Raw genomic sequence first — 20,617 nt, forward strand, 5'->3', positions numbered from 1 at the left:
CAGCCATTGGAGTAGGATTGTTGATCTCCTCCTCCAACCATTTCACATAACCCTCATGGAACAGTTTAACACACCAGTCACTCCTGCCACAAAACATACCTACCAAATGACAAGGAAAAATCTGGGGGCACTTAAACCTGCCTAGCGGGTTGAAAAAGTAGCCTATTCTTACCCCTTTTCACAATCACATTACCTGGGTCCACATACCTCTCGCTGTGCCTTGAAAAAATCATTTCAAATGCATGCTAAATAAATCAAGGTCTATATCACTAAAGTGCACACCATCTTCTCTGAACCACATATGGTCCTTGACCCTAAAAGTCCCAATGTCCAAATGCTAGCAAAACTAGAGAATCTGCTGCCCTGACCATCATGTGGTTAACAAACCTCCTTACCACTTCAATAACTGAAATCTTAACAGACGGTCTCCAGACCAGCTGTATTGTAATTGTTGACCACACTATTAAACTCCCTGGAAATAATAACTGAAAACAGAACAAATCACTGATGACGTGAGATAAAAGCCTTCATCTAAACAATACCTGTTCAAATTAACATTGACTACTTTAACTGAATTATATGACTGTTGAATTTCTTTTATCATAGGTAACAAATGATGCCACATCATGTCTCTATTTCCTCTGCAAATGACATCCCAACTCACTAAATCAAGGCCCAAAAAACTTCCTTCTGGCTGGATAACCAACCTCTTAGCCAAACAAAAAACAGGAATGATCAGTTATTAGGACAATCCTATTAGCTATAATAGAAACAAGAGATATTTACCAGCCACCCCATAATAACATTATTACAAACAACAAAATTATATTAATATATTCACTGAGTTATTTGAAAGCCAACCTAAGTTCTTAAAATAACTACTTGCCTAACAGCTATGTAACCAAAATTAACTAATGTAAGGATTAAAAGTCTGTGATTTTCATCTACCTGACCTGTTAATAATTTCAGTAGACTTACCCTGTGCTGCCAAATCTGATGCCATATCAATCATGAATGAATGCAAGGCATAGTTACATTTTACTAGCGTTTGACACTGCAAAGCCTGCTTTAGCACTGCTATAAAATGCCTATGGTGTACTGGTCTACCATTAGAAATCCAAAACTCTAAGCCTTTATACATGCAGAATAACTACTTATTCCATTTCAAAGCCCACTTTATAGGACCTGGTTAACTATCCCATGGCTTTTCTAAAATCCCCTCTTGACCTCTCCTAACCAGATCTGTTTTAAAATTAGACAACCAAAGCTAAACTGCACCATAAGTAATACACAACTAAGCCCAAGCAAGACTTCCCAATGACTCATTGATCCTAACTGCACCTTTGTAAAGAAAAGTTACCAGAGTAGTCCCCAACACATATTTCACAAAAGAAGATGCCACCATATAAATACCTCTAAGCACAAACTTCAACAACTGCCATCCAATTGGGCCATCTTCCATCAACAATAAAATCCTTTACCCTTACCCACACTTTCAGTATTCTTAATATACAACAGTGCTGAGTAATATCCTCCCTTCCTAATACTTTTGCTGCTGCAGTCAGTTCTTCTAGCTGAACACACACATTCAACACTGAATCGCCAAATCCCCACCTGTAAACCAAATATGGAGCCACTAGCCTAAACAGATCAAGCTTTCTCATGTAAGGTTAACCCCCTGCAAATGCACTAAAAGCCCTCAAGGCTGAATCATAAGACATTTTGGTGGAACTAGCCTATAATTGCAGAATCAGTCACAGAACAACACTTTGCTAATTTCCCAGACTTCCCTTGACTACATTGTAGACAGGCTTTCTGCATTAGGTGCTAACAACCAAAGCCTATGAAATTGAAAATGAGATAAACAATCAGCAATAGTATTCAAAGTAACTGAAACATGCTTCACTGAAATCTACAAATTCATCCTTAATGAATGCAATACTAGTTGAACCTTGCCTGATTTTAATGATCTTTTCAACAAAATCTGAACCACTACCTTATTATCTGAATAAAAAATTACCCTGTAATGAATTAATTCTTTATTCCACACAACCATTATCGCCCCAAAAGGCATCAGTTCTAGGATGGTAATATCCTTCCTCCACATCAATTGCATTGCCACTCCTGTAGAAATAGTGCACATGTGCACACATCCCTATCACCCTTGCAACTCATCTGAAAATATCCAATCCTCTTACTGTGTTACACACAATTAAACTAAAACTGACTCCAGATCATTAAATCCTCTTTCTCCCATTCAGAAATCCTAAACTTGTCATTCTTCTTCTTTCACGCTATTGTTACATTTGCTAGAGCCCTAGTAAATGGTCTACCTGCTCCAATTCCTCTGTAAAAGTTAACAACCCTAACAACTCCAAAACGTTTTTCACTCCAGCTATCTCCTTACTAAGACAACCTCCTATCTTTGTTCACAGTTTAGTTTGTTTCTTGTCAGGTAAACAAGACAAGCTCAAAGCTATAGAGAAGTCTAACCCCAAAAATGTAAAGACTTTTATTGGATCCTCCTATTTCTTCTCTGCTAAATGCATACACAAGTCATGATATAAACTTAAAAGAGCACTGGCTTCATCATGAACTCCCTTGTGTCCTTCATCAGTCAACAAAACATTATGTAAATAATGAACAGACTTTTTACAGGAAAGATCCTGCTTCCACACCCACTACAAAGCTGAGTTAAATTTCTCAAAGCTTGCACAAGTGATCACACAACCCAAGGACATGGCCATATCAAAATGAAACTTGACTTTTAAAGACATGCTTAACATAGGCAAATCCTTCCATCTGATTGGCAAAAAATGAAATGCAACCTCAGTGTAGAGCAGAGTGTATGATGTGTCTTAAAGAAGCCTAGCAAGTGATGAACATGCATAGATAAATAGCAGGCACATGTTGTACCTAGTGCCATTTTGAAAGTGCAGCCAGAGAGTAAGCATGTAAGAATGAATGTAGCCAATTTGTATATAAGTTACCTAAGTTAAAGTTAATAAGCTTCAATCGTAATGTGCTTGTACATAATAAAACTGCTTGAACAGAACTCACAAAGGCTCATCTATTACATCGTGACTAGACGAGTGACATGGTGTCAGAAGTGGGATTCCAGAGATTGATATTTGGAGCCAAGAGGTGCAGACATAACAGTGAAAGTAAACTAAGAGAAACAAGCACAAAATAGCCAGAAAAGAACTAGTTAATGAAAAATTGCACGAATAGTTTAATTCATAAAAAAGATAAAAAGGAGCATTACAAGGGCACAAACTGCATTATTAAACAAGCAAAAGGCACAAGCAGTTTATTAATTAAGCAAAATGTTTAAGTAAAGATACTTGATAAAACGACTAGCAATAAAGCAAAATTAATATGTTTAAAGCAAAATGAATATAATTAGCGTGAAAAGGGCACATTAAGCATAAATAAAGTAAGACAACTGCATTTTTTGGCAAAGTGCTTTGTTTTGGCATAACTACGACTTTGTATTGTATAAATAGCATAACTAGAGTTATTCAAAGTATCTCAAAGTGTGTATAAGTGGTTTCTGTGTGTGCTTATTACTGTGCATGTATTCTAAAAAGTTTGTGTGCAAAGTGCAACTATTTTGTAAAGTACAGTCAAGGTACAGCCATTTGGAAAAGTTTCTTGTGCTGGGTGTATAATCACAAAGTACCACTGTTACAGAGTGATTCTTGCACTGTAAAGAATTATCTAACAAAGTACCACCATTTTGGGTAAGTTTCAGTGTGCTGTGTACTGTTTATTTGCAAAGTGCAGTTACTTCAAAATGTTTCTTACTCTGAGCTTCTTCTGCCCAGTTCATTCACACAGTTCAGTTATTTGAAATGTTTCTTAAAATGATGATAAATTACTTTTGCTATACATCAATTTTGAAAATGTTAAAGTGCCTGAGAGACTTATTTCACAAAGTTCAGTTATTCAGAGGCTTGTTGTGGCATTGGGCAAAGTTACAAATACTGGCATAAATTTCTGATGTGTATGCATGTGTATTTGTGCATATTTGCAAAACCCTTCACTGGTATGTGTTAATATGGCAGACAGATTTTGAAAGCCCTCACCACTTGCATTTGATCAGAATATTGCAGAGAATTGGAGAATATTTGTCCAAGAGTATGATATTTTTATACAAGCAGCTTATTCTGACAAAGATGCACGTACCAGGGCATCCATTTTGCTAAACCTAGCTGGGTCAGAGGTCAATGAAAGAGAGTGTTCATTTGTGTATGCACCAGTAGTATATGAGGGAGAAGGTGAAAATCATCATATTGTTGTACAGGCTGAATCAAGGGAAGACCCTGACTGTTTGAAGTGCAAATTCAGGGAAATGTGCAACCCCCAGACAAATCTTACATTGTAAGGCATTTCTTTTACACAAGAGATCAGAAACCAGGAGAAATGTTTGCATCTTATATTACTGACTTGAGAAACAAAGCTAAAATGTGTCAGTTTGGTGACTTAAAAGATGTAATAATAAAAGAAAAGCTTGTGTGTAGCATTAATAGTGCTGCTGTAAGAAGGATTTTGCTTCATGACAGTGATTTAACATTGAGTAAAGCCACTGAGATTTGTCAAATCCATGAAGTTAAAGAAAGACACACAAGTATGCTTGCAAGTGACAAGAGCATGATTTCATCAGGCTCCACAGCAAATGTAGATAGCATGCAACACATGGTAAACAGAAGGAGGCCTAAGCACATGGCAGCCACAGCCCCTGCTGGTTCACCAGGGAAACCATGTAGTTTTCCAGCAAGTTTTAAGAAAGGAGCATGCTCAGTGCAGTACAAGCTTGAGTCAGCAAAACCCAAATCCAGCTTTATTGTTAACTGTCATAACTGTGGTGCCCATCATGAGTCTAAAAGAGAAAATGCTCAGCATTTGGTCAGCAATGCCGCAAGTGTAAAAAATGGAACTATATTAAAAAGTTTTGGAAATCAAGTAAACCTCATATGGCTAGAAAGAGGGGTCACTCAAAAAAGCAAGTGGATCATACAGAGAGCTACAATTCTACTTCTATCTAGATGTTTGTACATAATAAAGGTACTTAAACAGAACCCACAAAGACTCTTCTATTACATCCTGACTAGATGAGCAACACTCAGCATCTAGTTTCATCAGCCAGGGATCAGCAACATTCCAATTCAGATGCATACAAACTTCCTTCTTGTCAATATAATAATTGACTAAAGAGCCCTCTGGGAATGATGGTGGAAAAGCATATACTGCTTTAGTTTCTATTCTGGGATTAAACCCAAAGGTGGCATCCTGCATTCTGAAAAGGGAGAAGTGTCTAAAGGTCTCACAATTCAGCAGGCTCTTTACTTGTGCAATAAGGCCTGTTTAATATCTTCCTTAACCATAGTTGATAGCAAGTTGCTACATAACTGGTCAAACCCTTCTACCAGTGACCTAATCATAAATTCTCAAGTAAAACCTTCAGTTAACTCCTGGGATGTGTCCTTCAATAGTTGACCTTGCAAAATTATCAACCAGTCTATCAATTCTGACAGGGGAATACCAGGTCAGCCCCCCCCCAAAAAAAGAGGGCATCAATCCTCTTGCAGCCATAACACTACATTTTCTTGTGATGGACAAATCACTAATGTGACCCATTTTGCTGATGTCCTGCAGGCCTGGTCCCCCTTTTCTATTTGACCATGATATTTCCACAAATAGCTTAGTCTGCTGCATGGCCCCCACAAGAAGAGATGATCATGCATGTAAAAAAACTACATATACACCAACCACATATGCCTGAAGTAAATACCCCACAGACCCTATTTCTATCCCTGAATTCATCCTGGCCTGCCTTAGGTACCATCCCCACTCTATTAGTAATCATCCCTGTGTGCCAGCATGCCTTTATTCTCATCCAAGCATCTTATCCATTGCTTTCAGTTTATTTTTAAAGATGATTATACCTTAGCCCAGTATTTCCTCCCATCAAATATTGTGACTCCCTTTTCATTGACAGTTATGCCAAGAAAGGATGGCTCTGCATGTTATCCTTATCTATAATAACTGCCATAATCTGACCTTTAACTTCACAAGCTTTCTCCTTTATAGTGCTGTCAAGGTTGCCATGATATCTTTAGACACCAGAGCATATGCCTCTGTGACCCTTTGTGCACAATTACCATCAATTAGCTTATCATCATCAACAAACACACCACAGCAAATCTCCTTTAATACCAAGGGACTATGAGGTATAATAAAAACTCTCTGGCTTTTCCATAAAAATGCCTGCATGCATTGTTGTACCTAATGAGGTGTTATCTGACACAGCTCCTCCTCCTCATCATTAGCCAGACACAACTAGCTAAGAGGCAGTTGTAGAAAAGTTGAGCCTCCTTGTGTCCAACTAGCTCACTGGGTCTTTCATCTGTAGCCATGTCTTGGAGCACACTTCTTGATGCACTTGCTGATACTCATCTCTGCCATAACTCTTGCAACCTCACCCTACCTACCTCATTTAAACCTTGTATAAAGCTTTCTAACTGTATACTGCTATGTAGCCCCTCCCTTGACTTTCCATGGGCTACATTAATGTTAACATTACCTGCTGTGGACAGAGGCTGCTCTACATGCATTGTTTTTCTTGCCAATGTCTGCTTGCATATCTCCTTTGTTACTTTGATGAATCCAGTCATGTTTCCTGGCAGCAGCTGTGCACTTTCTCCCTCTCCCAGACATCATGCTTGATACCCCTCCATACCCCCTCCATACACCACTGCTGGCTGGAGGCCTCCATAAAAAATGCTTCTGCTTGGGAGGCAATAACTTCAGACTTTCTCTTAACTGGGACACCATTGATAGCTGAAAAGATGTGATGTCCACATCCTCCCATCCTGACTGCAAACCTTCCAACCATCCTCCCTTCAAACAACCTTAACAATACTATCAACTAGCAGACTAGCTCTGTTTCCCTCCTGTGCCTTCCTTATATATTCCATCCTATTTCTAACCCTGGCTCCTCCACCCTCTACCATCTATCTGACATTTTTTAACCCCACCCTAAAGTGTTATCATCCTTATTACAGTACCTAGGCTAACTACAGAACCTATTACATCAACACTTAACTCAATGCACATGAACATGCTGCCTGGACCCCTACAGTGAAACTGCAAAGAGCATCACATAATAACACAACCTTTTAACCTACCATGCTGACATCAGACTATGTAAACTGCTACCCCAATCTATCTACAAGCACATGCCTTCCACCTTTGTGAGATGGTGAGAGGCACACCACATCCATCCACTGGGCAAAAATGTACCCTTTCCTACATCCTTTGAACTTACCTCCACATATTGTAGTCTTCCCCAGCTCAACATTTTCCTGTCTACCTTTACAGTGAGGGTATGGAACTACCTTTGACCGTGCAATTAGAGGTTACTGATAGTAATTCTCCCAACTCTGCATTCTTTATTTGTCCAGGTGTGTCAGGTTAGATCTACAAAGTGTTATATGTAAGGCTGGAAATGTAAGTGAGTAGCACACAATTCACAAGTTGTGTACCTTAACATCCAACTTTCCCTTCATTTGTTATATAATAGGTTATTATTTCCAGTCAATATCATTTTAAGACCAGTGATATAGAATTGCTTACAGAGTGCATGTCTCAAATTACTGGTCAGATAACTCAACAATTGCCAAAAAGCACAGAGAGGTAAGACATAGCTGTATATTTGCAACCAATAATCATAACAGGTTGTGTGATCACTAAGTGCGCTATGTCCAGAAATAATAAATGTACTAATAACAGTTGCATGGTATTGTATTACCATAAATGATGTTGCAGTTGTTTTTGTGCAGAATGATTTCAGTTCCTTTCTGCAAAGCTGTTTGTGTGGGAAAGAGGGATAAGGCACCCATCCTCTGTTCTGAAGGTTCATTGGAGTAAGAGTTCAAATCCAGATCTATGTAAACATATCTCATGTGAACCATCATTTTCTAGTGCATATGTCATAGACTGAGTTTTCCTCTTTTAAACTACTTGGGGTATTTTTTTTCCTTTTCTGTCTTGTTTTTTTTTTTTTAATTTTTTGGGAGGTGAGCCAGTGTACCACAATCATGGGGACAGAGGAAATGAATGGCAGGTTTGGCTGTGCTTTTTGATTGAAGTGTGGCCATGTGCAAACTGGACAACTGGTCCACCCAGGAAGCAGATAGGACCCAGACAGCGAAAAACAGAAATTGAATACATTCAATTAATTCTGTTGGGCACAGTGCAAACCAGATAAGTTGCATTGCATGGCAGTTCCCCAGCAGCTGCAGCCATCAAACAACTGCAGACAGGACCCAGACAGCCAAAAACAGAGACCAGATAAATTCAATTAATTCTGTTGGGAACTGCACAAACCCATTAAGTGGCTTTGTGTGGCAGTTAATACAGAGACCTTAAGAATGATTAGTAAATTTGGAAATGTCATATAACTAGTCCTGTGATAGTAGGTATAAGTGTAGGGCTATAGTACAGATGGTCCTGTGTTCTATTGCAGGGTGTGCAACTTATTTTTACTGTTGTGACATTGCAGTTTATAGCAATGAATTGAAATGTTGTGATGTCACTGATCTTCTGCTGTTCTTGATGTGTCTGCAGTAGACTGACAGTTATGAGGTACACATAAGTGCAATAGTTGCCAATATTGCAGCTATATTTACACAGATAAACGGTTAAGCATCCAGTTAAAAAAGTTATTTTTTTATGACAGCGCATGGCATCTGTGATTTTAAAAATTTGGTCTCTATGGCAGTATGCCAACAAAGTGAAGCCATGTATAATGGCAAAACTAACAGTAAACTTAAAGAATGCATATGTGATCATTTGTGATACACAGAAAAGTTGAGACAGACACATTGTACAAACACATTAAGTAGACAAATTATACACATTTCTAAATAACTAAATGTGTCTGTAATTTTTCTTTGTGGAGCTTTTCTCCCCAGGCCTCTGCTGAAAAAGGGCCTTTTCGGCTCAGTCAGACACCCCTGGTTAACAAATGTAAAATAAATAAAATAAAATAAACATAATTTTAAGTTTTTAATATTATAAATTATTTTAGAAAAAATTTGAGGAGGTGATTTGAGAAATGATATAGAAAGGCAGGAGAACAGATGGATAGTAAGATACAGGGCACAAGCGCTTCCAGACTTAAATGAAACATTTGCTATTAAACTTATTTTAAAAGACTTAAGAAACAGAATTAAGTGACTATACCTTCAAATCTTAATTGCTGTGAGCTAATTCATTGTCACATGACTCACCACTGACTTTGTAGCTTTGTATAAAAGTACTTTAATTTGCCTGTTACACCTTTTTGCCTGATAAAGCTATTGTAGTGAAAGTATTACTTGCATTTTTAAGTTGTTCAGCTGTGTTGTTTTATTAAAATGTGCTTATTGGCAGCCGTGGTGCTAGTTTGCTTTTATTTTTAAGCATTTATCATCACATTTGGCTTTAACTAAGTGGGAGAGCTTTTACTTCTGTTCTGTTTTTTCCTCAGCTGCCAGTGATTGGGAGTGCAATGTCAGAACCCACAGGGCTAGTTTGGCGAGACTGAGGGAATGTATTCAAAAGAAGAGTACTGTTATTGTAGCATTAAAAGTTAAATATAGCTTGTTTGATATCTTATACAGGTGTATCAAACAGAGCAAGCATATTACAACTGTAAAAGCAAATATGCATGCTTTAGTCTGTAGCAAAAAACAATTGTAAGAGTTCAATATTATACTTTAGTCAGAGGTTGTGGGTTCAAATACCAACATCACCTCTAGACAACAATATTTATTCAATCATATTTACAGTAATTTAAAACCTCTATACCAGTGGCACAAATGTCCTGCTGTAAACTGTTATCTCTATAATTGAAAAATGCATATGTACAATATATGCACATTTCAAGGATTCCTTGCTGCAATCTGTAGTATACTGTGCATCTGTTAGGAGGTGGTAGACTTAAATGTAAAAATTAAGATAGAGTTGTATAATTGTATTAATGTATTGTATGTCATATATGAAGGTAGTAATCTTATCTCTTTCTTTTCTCACCTCAACCCTTATCTGTCTTTTTTATTTTATTTGTATTGTATTTTATTTTTAAAAATATATTTTATTTTATTTTGTTTTATTTTACATTTTTTATTTTATTTGTATTTTATTTTATTTTAATTTCTAAATAATGTGTTCAATTTTATTTGTATTTTATTTTATACATATTTTTATGTTATTTTTATTTTATTTAATTTATTTTTTCTTTTCTTTTATTTATTATTATGTGTTGTCAAAATGTGTCCATGTCATCCATGTGTACCACATCACTAAATGTTCTACAGTACAGTGAGGTAAGCCATCACCGTTGGATCAGCCTGCCTCCACACCACCGGCTGCAGCACTGATACCCAGCACGTTTTGTAGTCAACCTGTCAGCAATGCCTGTGCTACCCCTGTACTACTTGTACCTTCAGGTAGCCCTGCCCTTGGAAGCTGGTCCAGAGGTGCACTCTGAGAGCACTATTGGAGGTGATGATTTCATCACCTGCAGTGAGTTGCCATGGGTGGTGCATCGGTCGGCGCGCTGCATCTTTGGTACACACCACTGCTGCCTGGACAGGCTGATCTCCCTCATTTTCTGCAGTACTAGGAAGAGGAGGAGGAGACATAGAGTACTCCAGCCACCAGCAGAGTGAGGTGACGGTGATGCCAGTCCAGTGGATGAGGACTTAATTCTCACTGTTTCCCAGCTCAAAGATGATGGGTTTGGGATGTCCCCACCTTCACCCCAATAATGGTGTCCCCGAACCTTGTGTGTCCATCATCGTCTCTGTCTCTTGTCTTGTTTGTCTTGTCTGTATGACTCAGACATACCTACGTCCCTTCCCCAACATTCCTCTTTCTCTCTGAAATAAAAATGAAATGGTCGCTTGTCCCGCAAAAAAAATGTCCCATACATAGCTCTCCATTACACACACATGTTTTCTTGACACACTTGATTTGGTTCAATTGGCAATACAACATGATTGCATTGTGGTCACCCCTCTCTCTGGAGGTGACAGTCCAAATTCAGTTAATATTTTGCACATATGATCAGTTTATACTGGTAAAGAAATGGATAGCTATGGTTCTTTCCTACCTCCCTCCTGCCCATGCCTGTCTTGCTTTGCCTTGTTCTTCCCTCTGCTTGCTCCCCATTTCACCACTTTCCTGTCTACCCCATTTCATCACTTTAATCTGGTCAGAAAAATAGAATCACACACAACTCACATAAGTTGCTTGAAAAGCAATGGATCCCTTCACTTTTTGGGCTTCATGTTTGTGCGGAGGTGCAATGCCGCTTACCACCATTGCACGATGCCAACACACAGCCAGCACCACATGTACTATAAAGAATTCATGTCATTTTATCATCACTCTGTAATTTAAATTATGTAAAAATATTACATATACTTGTATTTGAACCCAGTACCATCTGGCCCCAAAAAGTAATGTATGACTGCATTAACATGTATTGCCACAAATCCAGTAAAGCAGCAGGTGTGTTTCATAGACTCAGTACTAACTGTCAGACTTTAGCAATGCAGCTTGTGTTTGTGCACTGCTTAGCTACACACAAACATGTGTATCTTGCATGCATATACACTTTGCCAAGCATTGCACAAACTCACTTCTCACAGAGCTATGGAAATGTAGCTATGGTAATGTACATATTATTCTGTATTACTACTGTTTACTGTCCATTTCCTGCCTATGACATGAAATTACATGTGGAAACATAAACTGGGAGCCCTATCTAATAATATGTCACATATGTACAATTCATCTATGTGTTGCCACCCCCCCAAACACTACAACCCTGATATCTCACTACTTTTTCCACACATATATCATCTGCACTACAAAATGTAATATCAAAGGCTGTATGTTATGCAATGCACATCAATTTGGTAACATGCAGACCTACAACTATTGACCCAAATGCCTAAAAACCCTTATCTGCAAGGCTAGGGAAAGAATCAGCATGGACCGTATCCACAGGGGCATAACTGACCTTCAGCACACTTGACCTGACCAATTTCCTTTTGTCAACAGTAGATCTTGGTTATTGAACCTTGTGGAATTCTCTAATACTGACCCCAAAGACCTAGATCAGGAATAACAGAACATACTACCTATGTGGAGTTATCCAAGGCCTTTGACACTATCCTCCATTCATGTCTTATAATGAAGATCTCCCATGTGGGAATTAAGCTATACAGTAGTAGACTGATAGCCAAATGGCTCACCGACAGAACACAGACTGTCATAACTGGGGACTGCACCTCCACCACTAGCCACTTACCACTAGAATACCACAAAGATCTCTGATGGGCCCTCAACTGTTTGCAAACTACTTCCCTGAAGCACAGGTAATGGCAGGTGACCTGTGGTTTACCAAGTTTGCAGATGACTGTTAACTAGACACACTCATATAGAGTCACCCAGAGGTGGTAACATATGACAGAAGGGGCTGACACACACAAATAATTGGTTCCAAACTCACAGACAGAACCTTAAAGCATACAATGCCTCACTGACCCACTTTGGCAATGAAGTACCCTTGCTATTTATGATATACATAGCACCCCTCTAAGCTCCAACACAGTGTTGTGAGACTTGGGAACACATGTTGATAGCAATCTATACTTTCATCACTGTGTCCATAGTGGCAACACACACATTCTGCATTGCACACCTCATACGTATGGGCATCACATCCAAGACCAGGGTGGTCATACCTCTGCTGTACTCTACCTTATTCGACCACTAATTGAGTTCAATGCTCCCTTCTGTCTGGACCTTATGAGCCACCTGCAGCAACTGGAGAAAACACAGGTTTGTGCCTCAGACAATCCAGATCCTCCAAGCATGACATACATGGAAAGATTGAAAAATCTGTCATTGTACTCAGTAGCAAGCAGGGTTCGGGGAGGTGACCTATGCCTGGCCTGCACTGCAAGTTTCAGACCATGCCCTTCTGGAAATGCTGGACAACTGCAACTTAAATGCGACAAAAATAACTTGCCCCAGGGTTCTCATCCTAGCCTGTGACATAAACAGAACATGTTGGGGAGCCAGATATATCACCCAGTGATTCTTGATTCTGACTCTTCTGTAATAGGATCCCATTGCATGTGAAGCAGTGCTCCTCAATGACCCTGTTAAAGCACAACCTTGACTACTGGTTGGGTGATTGTAAAGTCTCCTCTGGGGTGGCAGCTATGTCTCTCATGGACAAGGCCAATTGGTGCTGCTCACAAAATCACTCTGCTAACAATGACCATCTAGCTATTCTCAATAAGGGTACTTGTGTTTTACACAGCTAGGCTTCTAAACACCCTAGGACCATTAGGTCAGTAGCCTCATGTGAAGCTATGAAGCTATGAATCTATGCAGGCCTTCCAACATCTTGTCTCCCACCTGGATTGCTGATGTAATCTACTATAAGTTCACCTGCATTCTTACAAATGTTAGACTTGTACCATAATGTTTGCATGAAGTACTGAGTTCTGTAGTCTGTGTACTTAGGTGGAGAATCTGTTTTGACTGCAGTCAAGTATGTGTGTGTGTGTGTGTGTGTGTGTGTGTGTGTGTGTGTGTGTGGGTGTGTGTGGGTGTGTGTGTGTGTGTGTGTGTGTGTGTGTGTGTGTGTGTGTGTGTGTGTGTGTGTGTGTGTGTGTGTGTGTATGAGCTCTTGCTTGACATTACAGAGAGCATTTTACACCAGCATGTGGGACATTGTTCTTGCAATATTCCCCTTAACAGACACTGATGATGTCATCAGCTATAACAGATTTGTGCATATGCAGTACTCCTACTAAGGCAGGGTCAGACACCAGCCTAGAGGCAGAAGTCACCTCATCATATACAAGACAGATTACAGTGACATGGCTTTTAATATGTCTGCATACATCATTGCACAGTTTGTAAGCCCTGTGTTATCTTGCTAAGAAAACCCTTCGGTCTCTCCAGCTGCTGCATGTGCCTGGTGAGGTACATGAAAAATAGAGCATTATATTCTATTAGTGTTCTGTTGTGGTTTGAGTACTGTGCTGTTATACAATCCTAAGATCTGAATATGATGGTGTGACGTATGATGTGCACAACACAGGCTTTCAGTACCAGTGTGGACACTTAAAGGTTGAAGTTCAAATTGCTATCTACAGTACATGTGTTCCCAGTGCTTGCATCACTGGGTTTCAGCATTGCATGACTGTTGTCAGTGCTGTGATTAACATGGAATTCCACTTTTAGGTTCATAGGTTTATACTAGGCTATCTGCCCTAGGGCATTTATAAGCCTAGCCAGAATGTGTTTGGCTTTCGCCACCCATTTTAAATTTATTTTGCTATGCCCTTTTTCGAGGTTAGTATACTGTGCCTCTGTCTAACAGTGACACAGAAGTGATACCTGGGGTAAACCTAAGATCTCCCATCCACTCACTCATCAAGATTCCTCTTGAAGAGAGTCAATCAGGGACTCTGCCTAACCTGGACTGGGATTTTATTCCAGAGTGAAGGGAGCCTCTGGGTTATGAATCTGTCCCTCCAGCATGTCCTATTTATTTCAGTGCTGAGGTTCAAGTCTCTCGAGCACATAGCTCGATGGGATTTGGATTTTCTGAGGTGCAGCATGTCCATTAATTCTGGGTTGGACATAGCTTTGTACGTCAGGCACAGATCGCCTCTGAGCAGGCGGTATGCCACTGAGTAGAGATGGAGTTTCTTTAACCGGGGAGCATATGGCATCTGTTTGAGCCCTTTGATCCTCTTGGTGAGGTACTTTTGGGGTCTTTCCAGTTGCTGCAGGTGTCTGGTAAGGTACATCCCAAAAGGGGCATTGTACTCAATTATGGGCCTGATGAGGGATGAGTAAAGAGGCACGATGACGTCCCCTGATCTAGATGTGAATCCCTTCATGATTAGGTGGGCTATATAAAATGTTTTTCTAACCACTTTTGCCACGTGGTTGTCAAATGAGAGATTGCTATCAACTTGGGTCCCCAGGTCCCTAATTACTTCTTCTGTACTTAATGGATTACCACCTATGTGGTAATTTGTGGGCACTTTGTTTTTGCCAAAGGGGATGACTATACACTTTTTGGCATTTAGGTTGAGGCCATGGCTCTGGCACCAGTTGTCTGTTTCGATGAGGCCCTTTTGGAGGATGCTTGTGTCGGCTGGAGAGTCGATTATGGCACCCAGTTTGCAGTCATCTGCGAACTTGGTCAGCCACAGTCCTTCCGTGTTGGCCTGTACCTCCGAGAAATATATACCGAACAAGAGAGGTCCCAGGGCTGAGCCTTGTGGGACACCACTTGTAACTGGTTTGGAGTCTGACATGGCTCCAGCAATTCTAACCATGTGGGTTCTGTCCTTGAGCCAATTTGCAATCCATCTAGTGACATAGGGGTTTATATTTAAGCTGGTGAGCTTATCTATAATGCCCAAGTGGGGTATTGTATCGAAGGCTTTTGTGAGGTCCAGGTAGGCTGTGTGGACCACCTTCTCCTCGTCAATGGCCTTGGTGACTGTTTCAAAGAAATCAACCAGGTTTAAGAGGCAGGATCTGCCCTTAACAAAGCCGAACTGGGTAGGATCCAGTGTTTATAGGTCCCCAATATCTTTATTTATGAGGTACATGATGATCCTTTCCATAGCTTTGCAGACCAAGCTAGTCAGGCTTATGGGGCGATAGTTTCCAGGATCCGTTGAGGCACCACCTTTATGGAGAGGGACCACTGTTGCTGTACGCCACTCTTTGGGCACATATCCTGTAGTAAGGCTGAGATTGGACAGTAGTTTTATGTTTTGGTTTAGTTCTTCTTGGAGTTCATGTAGGACGCAGCCCGGGACACCGTCTGGTCCTATTGATGCTGTGTTTTTTGCTTTGGAGAGGGCGGCTCTTACCTGAGCATCTGAGATGTCAGGGGGGCAGCACTCTGCTGGGATAGATATTTGCCCTTTTGGTTGGGGGGGGAGAAGTTTGCGCTGGACCTGTCAGCTAGGATGTTGGCAATGTCTGTGGGTTCGGTGTATTTTTGTCATTGTGGACTAATTCTGAGCATATCTGGGAATTACCACCCAGGTTCCTAACATAACTAAAGAAAGCCTTGTGATTATCCTTAGTGTCCTGTGCAATTTTTCTCTCGAAGCTGGCCTTAGACAATTTTATGTGTGCCCGTAGTTTTTTGCTAATACTGATCAGTGATGCCTTCCCTTTTTGGGATTTTGCTGTATCATTTAGTAGCTTCCTCCTTCTATTGTATAGTTTGTTTATGGCTGGGGTCCACCAGACAGGACGTCTGCCTTTGGAGGATTGGGTCTTGGTTTTATTTGGGATCGCATCATCCATGCATTCCTGAAGGTGTTCATAGAATGCGTTTATAAAGGATTCTACGGTCTGGGCCGTATTTTCCACAGGCCCGGAGGCTTTGAAGGATTCCACCTCAGTTTTGAGGAGTGTGAAATTTGCTTTAGAGAAGTTTTTCACTGTGGTTTTCTGGGCAGGGGGTGGGGTCGGGATGTGAATATCCAGTGAGATTAGTTTATGGTCTGATCTTACCAGTGAGGGATACACTTCTGGTCTGGAGCATAGAGTCCCCATGTTGGTGATGATCAGGTCCAGTATGTTTTCCCCTCTTGTGGGAGTGGTAACAAGTTTTCAGATGGACAACATAATAAAACACATTTCTGAATGTATTTGTAGATCATATGCTTTTGTCACAATTCATTTGTCTGTGTTTGCCCCACCTATACTATGTTACCGTCATTGGTGAACTCAATGCTTGTACCCAATATGCAAGAATCAGCACACTTGGTAAGCAAAAGGCCATATACTTTAGCCTGAACTGTCCAGAAATAGAGTCAAAGGAATTAAGGGCCAAGCATAGATCCCTGGGGTTTGCCATTGGTGACAGCTGTACTGGTACAGGTTGATTTACCAACTTGCACAATATGTGTTCTGTCAGTGAGCCAAATGGTTACCCATTACTAGCTGGGAGGGTTTCTCAATGATACATGCATGGGGGATTGTGTCAAAACCCTAAGCCAGATCATGATAGGTAGGTAGTATGCACTGTCTTACCTCATCCAGGCCTACCACACATAATTAAAGTGCTATGACAACATCACTGATTACCTATGGCATGACTCAGCAGATACACCTTCCATATATGGTTAAATACACACTTCAACACACCCTCCATGTTGGCTATGTTCCCATACAAGGGTGTACATCAGCATGCATCAATCTGAGCTTGGGGAACAGCACCTGATGCATGCATGTATAGAGACATCCTGATTCTCCTTGACTGTGAGGTACAATGGGTCAATATCACAACGTTAAATGATAATCTTTTATCAAACACTAAAAAAAAAACAAAAGCAGTGAATGTTAAACACACAGAACAATGATTTTTTTCCCAGGGGAAAAAAAAAATCACTGCTCCACAAAAAAAAAAAGAAAAAATCCAAGTGGGAAATAATCGCTATTCCATGTGTTCGTCATTCAGTGCTTTCAACTTTTAGTGTTCAATAAAAGAGCGTTCGCTCTTTTTTACCATATGACTTTGAAATATAGACTCAGTAGACCAACATGTCATCATGGACCTCTTTTACATGTAAATTAGTAATATTCTTGTTGTGTGCCACAGACCTGTATGAGTTAATGCTACATCATGTCTGTTACATCTGATAGATGTCCTCAAAGAGGTCATTGCGGGCATGTATCACAACAACAGTATCATCTTGTGGAACTTGACCAGGTCAAGGTTTTGACACAAATCCACACTGAGGTATTCAATCATTACTGTCAAATGTGGCCATAAACAGCTATATCACCAAATGGGTAGACTTGTGTTTCACACATGCATCTCACTATGCTAAAATGTGTGACATGACCTATATCTCAGGACCAGTGAACAGGTCTGTACATCAGGGCTGTCTTCTAGACCCTTATCTGTCCATTATTTAAGTGATGGACATCACAGTTGACATACACATCCTGTGTCAAAACACCTGCCTGAAGGACTACAGATTGTGGGCAATCATTGACTCCAACTGTAATATCAGTATAATTCAGACAGTTTCAACACATATCAAAAAATGGTACCACAGCCATGACAACACCTGCATTGACAAGAAACATGGGGGGGGGGGTTGTTAAGTCAGGAAACAAACACACCACCTAAGTATAATGTGGACATCACACACTGACCCTGTAATCAGACCATTAGGCATGTGATCCATGTCCTAGGGCAGATGGTCAGTGGCATATCCACCAGCATATGGTCACAGTGCTGACTACTCCTTTGAATGTAACACAAGTACTGGGTATGTGAAGGCATCCACATCAAGGCCATAATATCTTTCATGGTTCCCAGCCTGCATCACACCAGTTACTGTGTACAATGCACCCTCCTTCATGTACCTCCCTACACATCTTCCAGTGATGTGTAACTGAAGTGTACCACCTTTGTCACAGTGATCTGTCACACAGCTTATTGGACATACCTAAGTTTTCTTTCTGTGGAATATACAAGACTGTCTGATGGTACAGAATACCAATCAAGTTTTTATACCAGATGCATGTGTACTATCTGTTCTGTTTATGCACACACTACATACATAGGTCTTTGACAACATTAATGGCATGTATATCATTTCTGACAGTGTGGATTGTGCCATATATATACTGTATATGCCATACACACAAGTCATCTAGCCTTTATTGCCCATACTGTTGCATACAGGTATAGCAGTGTCCCTCCTAACACCTCCAGCAGATATTATGGTGCCAGGAAAGTGTGAGTGGTTACCCTCATAGCATGTGGATATTCAAGTGTGTGTGTTTGTGTGTGTGTGTGTGTGTGTGTGTGTGTGTGTGTGTGTGTGTGTGTGTAGAATGCAGGCTCATCTCTCGTCATTCAAATGACATATGTTATACCAGAGGCATGGGATTACTGGTGGCATTATTCTGATATTGTCCATAATTGTGGTTGGTTCTTGTAATGTCGTCCATGACCCTTTACCTGTGCCCACCTTGCTGCAGATCTCTGCTGAGTGTACACTCATATTTAGGCATATCAGTTTGCACAGCTTCACAATCTGCACCCTACCCCAATTGTATGTCATAGGATCATAGGAGGTTACTAGGCTAATGGCCTTAGGGCCCTTACAAGCCTAGCCAAGTACAACCCCTATTGCCAAGAATATTGAGCTATTAAGCAGAACTAAGTCAACTGCCCTGTCCAAGAGGGACATATGTGAAACTCCCAGGGTAAATTTGCGGTTTCCCATCCAGTCATCCAATTTACACTTAAATCAGGTCCCTGGTAAATGCTCTCTGCATTATTTATGTAAGGATGCTTATCTCACACAGATGTCCTCTCCACAACTAAACTAAAACACATTTTAACTGTACAGTCACTACTGTACCATACTGATATGTGATTGGTATTGCTGCTACAGCCATCTCCCATTGACATGCCCTCTTCCGCTCTACATTAGGTTGTTTCACATGTCCTCTTTCCCTGTGTTCATTCCTACAATTCATCTGTGTGTCCATATTCAATATGCACACTTCCCCTGAGTGATTATTTTACATGGCAGTCTGTGTCCTAGTACAGATCATTGATACAGTTTCAGTGCAGAATGCCAGAAATGGGATATCACAATACTCTGCATGATAGATACAATGATCTGTACTGGGTTTGGGCCATATACTTCACATTCATACCTCTCAGCTGTCCAGCTATTACCAGGATGACCAGATGTGTTCCTTATCAAATTTGTGGCTTTCTGCCATATCACTGGAATGATTTCAGGATTGATTTGTGTAGAATGTCCAGTTTTTGTAGCATATTTTTGATATTTTCCTCATAACATTTTGGTTTTCTGGTACTTCATTGGCATGTCATTGTGGATTGAAGTCAGAAACTGAAGACAGACATTTGAGTTTCAAGCTTCATGTTCTTCAGAAAATTAATACTATTGAACAACCTATTATTCTATCACCTTTCTAAGTTTGGAAGAGCATAGAGCAATATTAGAATCTGTCCCTATTTTGAGCACTTTTTCCCCCCATTATTTATGGCTTTGTCCAGATTTCTTTCTCTAAGAGGTTGAGAGGTATGTTTGAGTTTCATTCTACCACATTTCTATGTGCCATATATGTTAAATATGTCCCAATTTCTGGTTACTGACCCCACATTAGTTTGGCCTTTGTGCAGATGTGTTGCACTAACTGATTGATAGCTTTCTTTGAATCCCTGGTGATCATTGTGGCATTCCACGCAAATCAGCAGACCCTAGGTGTTCTGCTTTAAAGTGAATTTCTTTCCATATTTGCTTACATGGTTTCCTGGCCTGCAGTACTGCTGCCAACCAATAAACCTCACTTAGACATGGCGCACGGTATTAATATTTCTTGCGTAATGGAGCACACTGCTTTTCGCTGTGTACTACCACACAAAAATGTAAACTCTATGTAGTTTTTGCATGGAGCCTACAAGTAGTTTATTGAATCCTGGAGACTCAGATACAAGGGTTAT

This window comes from Protopterus annectens, chromosome 4.part0, assembly GCF_019279795.1.
Source record: "Protopterus annectens isolate FY-2018-M chromosome 4.part0, PAN1.0, whole genome shotgun sequence".
Lineage (NCBI taxonomy): Eukaryota > Metazoa > Chordata > Ceratodontiformes > Protopteridae > Protopterus > Protopterus annectens.